The sequence below is a fragment of the Onychomys torridus genome, chromosome 14, assembly GCF_903995425.1.
Source record: "Onychomys torridus chromosome 14, mOncTor1.1, whole genome shotgun sequence".
Lineage (NCBI taxonomy): Eukaryota > Metazoa > Chordata > Mammalia > Rodentia > Cricetidae > Onychomys > Onychomys torridus.
In genome coordinates this window covers 13,922,442-13,927,227 of record NC_050456.1, presented here as the reverse complement: position 1 = coordinate 13,927,227, position 4,786 = coordinate 13,922,442, and the positions used below count along the sequence as shown (strand labels likewise).

At 42.6% G+C, this 4,786-nt stretch overlaps 1 pseudogene; it reads right to left on the bottom strand.

The window, feature by feature from the left end:
• Window positions 1-2,437: 2,437 nt before the first annotated feature.
• On the bottom strand, window positions 2,438-3,306 carry LOC118595148 (annotated as a pseudogene).
• Window positions 3,307-4,786: the final 1,480 nt, after the last annotated feature.

The following is a 4,786-nucleotide window of genomic DNA, read 5'->3' as shown; positions in this document are numbered from 1 at the left end:
TTTTATCATCAATTGTAGTATTGGTTTTCACATTAGGCATTGGTTTATTCAGTTGTCCTGAAGAGAAATATCTTCCACAGTGGCTGGGAATGTTCTTATCACATTTGATTTGAGGGCCTGAAAGAGGCCCCCTGAGGCGTTTCCCGTCAGTAAAGGGTTGCCTCATATATCTATTTTTGATCTGCACTCACTGGTCCAGAGTCGGCCTTTGCCACATCTTCTACATAATCCAGGAGGTAGTTGGGGTCTCCTGTTTAGGCTATTCCTAGAAGGAGTATTACTTCTAGGATTACCCCATGTACAGTTTTTACTTATATTACCTGGTGTACCACATTTAAAACATTTGGTACCACGGGGCCTTCTTTCACCTCTGGGATTTGTCTCTCCTATACATGCCTCATAAGAGATTCAACACCATTAGTATACTGAATCCATTCTTCCAAAGGAGCTGATCTGATCTTTAATGGTGTAAGGATTCTTTTGCATTCTGCATTAGCATTGTCAAATGCCAAGGACTCAGTTAATACTTTTCTTAATTCTTTATCTGATACAGCTTTTGTTATAGCTGTGTTCAGCCTTTGTAAAAAAAAAAAAAATCAGTGAAGGGTTCGTGCAGTCCCTGAAATATCTTTGTGTATACCTCAGTTGCTTTTCCAGGTTCTGGAATTTTTTCCCAAGCATTTAGAGCTGCTGTATGGCATAGGGATATTGTATGCTCATCATAAATGGCTTGTACATTCCTGTCAGCGAAACATCCCTCACCAAGTATTTGATCTTGGAAGATCTCAAAACCTCTGAGTTTACCTTGTTGTTCTAAATTTCTTGCCTCTTCTCTCAACCAGCTTTTCCACTGTAACTGCTGGCTATATTCTAGAACAGCTGAAATTAACTGATGCTAGTCATCTGGAATGATTCTATGTGAGGTAGACCACGAATTTAACATCTGTTTTACATATGTGGAGTGTATCCCATATGTAACTACGGCTTCCTTTATATTTTTAAAGTCCCTTGTTGAAATTGGTTGTAATGTATATGTCGTATATGGCTCAGGGTGTGTGTCATCTGCCGGCTTCTCATGGATGATAACAGGATAAGCCATTGTATGAGAGCCATTTGGAGATGTTACAACCTGTATGGTCTTGCCCTTCTGCTTATTAGGTCCCTTGTCATGTTTATTAAGAGTTTCCCCCAGGGCTTGTAAACGAGCCCCTAGGGTCTGTTCCAGGGAGTAAACCTCCTCTCTTGTAAGGGATTCCAGATTTTTCATGGAATCATGGAAGTTTTTATGTTCTTCTGAAACACATGATTCTATGGACCTTATCTTATCAAGTAATTTTTCTTCCTTATATAGTGTCTGAGTAGCTATAACTTCACTCTGGAGAGTTAGTGTTCTATCCTTTAAATACTCATATTTATTATCAATAAAAGCAATTTTGGGTACAAGCTTGTTTTTTTGTAAATCCTGGTTAGCAGATTCCAGAAAGAGAATCTTTTTATGTAAGTCCTGGTCAGCAGATTCCATAGAAAGAATCTTTTTCTGTAGGCCTTCATTGCTATCTTTTAAAGCTTGTATCAGTCCCAATAATGACTCATCTTTGTTCTTATTATTAAACCAGTGTTTGAACACTGTGTGAATTATTACAATGAATGTCAAAATGGTACTGGCCAGATATGTCTTAGGGAGGTCGTATATTTCCAGGAAAATGTCATTCATCATACAGGCAAAAAGGTTTTTAAATTCTTGTGAGGTAATGTTGTCAGCCATATTACAAGAATTACTCAAAACTTGTTAGTCAGTTTTAAGGAGTAAAATTATCAAGTACTTTTACTTGAAATAAGCTTACCTTTCCATGGTTTTGGGGGGTGCAGTAGCACTTCTCAGCCAGCAGGAGGCATTGGTATAGCTCCAAAGCAGGGCCTGCTGGCGACCTTGGCTGGTGGCAGCTGAAGGCAGGAGCCAAGATGGCGGGGAGCCGGCACTCAGGGAGGAGTGGGAATGCCTCACTCACAGTGGTTCTTGCTGGTCTAGGGGCTAAGCTAGGGAAGTGAGAACAGACTAGCTGTTCCCTTTTTCGGGAATGGAACCATGTAGGCGTCCCCTGGTTAAATGGAACTTTGCAGGCGGGTTTAGGTACCCGTCAGCCGGGGAGGAGGCTGAGGGAGGGAGCCGCCTAGGCCTTTGGAATTTTCCCCACATTGGGCACCATTGGTGGAGCTTTATAGAATGGAACAGTCAATACTAATACCTCTACTTTTAAAGAACCAATTCATCTTTTCTGATTTATTTATTTTTTCTGAGTGATTTTGCTTTTATTTCCTTCATGTTAAGCCAATCATGAAATTTCAGTGATTTCTGGGGTGGGGCAGAAGGAAAGTTTATTCAGAGTGATGGAGGCCATGGCCTGGTTAGCCTGAGAAGGTGCAAGCAGGGGAGGCCTCACTGGGGAAGCTGGAGGCACACCAAATGCCCGGCTGGCAGGAAGGTGATATTCCAAGAGTGGGAAAGCTGGTAAGCAATGTCCCCAGCAGCCTCCAGCTTGCGCAGCTCAATCAGGCCATCACCTGTGGTGGCCAGTGAGGTGGCTATCAGCTCGGCTGCCTTGGAGTCACCCTCAGCAGAGATGATGGCTGCCTTCTTCTGATGCTCAGCCACAACTCTGGCCTTCTCGGCTTCCTGCTGAGCCACCTGCTTGGCTTCCACTGCTTCTGTGAACTCAATTCCAGAAGGTCAGATGTGTCAGGGACACATCATCCAGGATGAGCCCAAACATTGCTGCTCTCTCTGTGAGGTCATCGCTCACCTGCCTTGAGACCAGCTCTCTCTCTCTCTGGGTGATCAATTCTCCAGCATCAAAGCGAGCCACTACTGACTTGAGGATCTCTGTAGTGATGGATGGCAGCACCTGTTCATCATAGTCCTCACCAATGCTGGTATAGATATGAGGAAGCTGACTAGCCACCAGCCGGAAGAGGATATGTAGTGTGATGTTGACATTCTGCAGATCTTTGCTAGCAGTGATGACTGGTACATTCCGGGGTCTCCAGCATCAATCAAAGATAACAGGTTTCTGTATCCAAGGGACAAGAAAGTGAGTCCCTTCCCCTACCACATTATCCTATACTCCACGGACTTGGTCAAAGATGACAGCTCTGCCCAGCATCCACATTATATAAGGCAGAGTTCACTATGCCTCCTGCAACTGCTAGTGTTAGGCTGAACTTACTGATGGACTCAAACACTTTGGCAGCCATGATTGCTTCTGTTGTACCCACTCACACCTGCTTCCACTCTGACCTCCACATGAATTCCCCCATCTTTTCTGATTTTATAATTTTATAGTAAGGAAAAAGTACCCTGGTTGGTCCTTGATATATCAAATAAATGTTCGTTACTTGTTTCTATATTAAAGGCCCCTCTTGATTGCCAGATAACAAAGTGTGGTGGTTTAACTAGGAATGGCACCCACATGCTCAAATATTTGAATGCTTGGTCGTTAAAGAGTGGTGCTACTTGACATTAGGAGGTGTGAGTTTGTTGAGGTAGGTGTGGCCTTGTTGAGGTAGGTGTGGCCTTGTTGGAGGAAGTGTGTCATGGTGAATGGGCTTTGGGGTTTCAGAAGCCCAAGCCAGTCCCTGTGCTCTTTCTCTTCCTGCTGCCTGTGGATCTGGATGTAGAATTCTTGGCTTCTTCTTCAGCACCATGTCTGCCTACATACTGCCATGCTTCCCACCATGCTGATAATGGACTAAACCGCTCTAAATGTAGGCAAGCACCAGGCAAATGCTTTCCTTTATAAGAGTTGCCATGGTCATTGTGTCTCTTTATAGCAATAGAACACAAGACACATGGCTATGAATATTCATGGAAACTGCATCAGTATTTGTTATAGGATAGAGGTCATTAAACATTTTGACCTAATTAAATTATGAAAGTGAATGTCTTGACAGACTTAGAGGATCAGCTAATTCATCTGAGAGGCCTATGTACATGTTCCACTGTGTCTCTGTCAGTCTTTATCAGGTGACTGGGGGTAAGACTGATCTAGAGAATGAAGAGTTGGGAAGGAGACCTACCACAGAAGAAGAGAGTAGATACCCTTAAGCTCCCTGGCAGCTCAGCATCCTTTAGTTACTACATTTAACCCAGATGATTTTCAGCCAATAAGAGTTGTTTCTCTTTTTGCTTCTAAACCTCATGCAAGTTCCCCTTTCATCCAGTTGCTAACCAGAACCAGACAAAGAATTTCATGGGACAATATAGCAGGGCAGGAAAAGTAATGATCTATATAAGTTCTTACACAGGGTAGGAGAAGAGAAAGGAAGAAGACCAAAAGATATTGGGGCCCCTAATCAGGTAAATAACTGAAGGAGTATACATGTATGTTAGAGATTCATTCACCTTAAGCACTCATCTGTAATAACTGGAAGGTGAGCTGTTCTCTGTTAGAATATGTGGCATCCCTTGTGTATGTCCATAACTGGGATTACTCTTTCAATGCACCTGAGAAAGACCAATATGAAGAGTTGACTGGAGCCACCTGAAGTTGATTTTCTCTCCACAGCAGACAAAATTTCTTTACAGCATGTTAGAATGACAATGAAAAGAACTGTTTGAAGGAAACTCAATATGTTCTAAATGAATTTTGAATAAGCTGCTATTATAAGTAGGTAGACATAAATATGACAAGTGCTCTAACTCAGAGGTGGGTACACACTTAAAGGAGTCAATAAAGGAATTTTTCTGCATGATTTTCCTGGGTCTTGCAGGTGGTAAATAGGAATAACA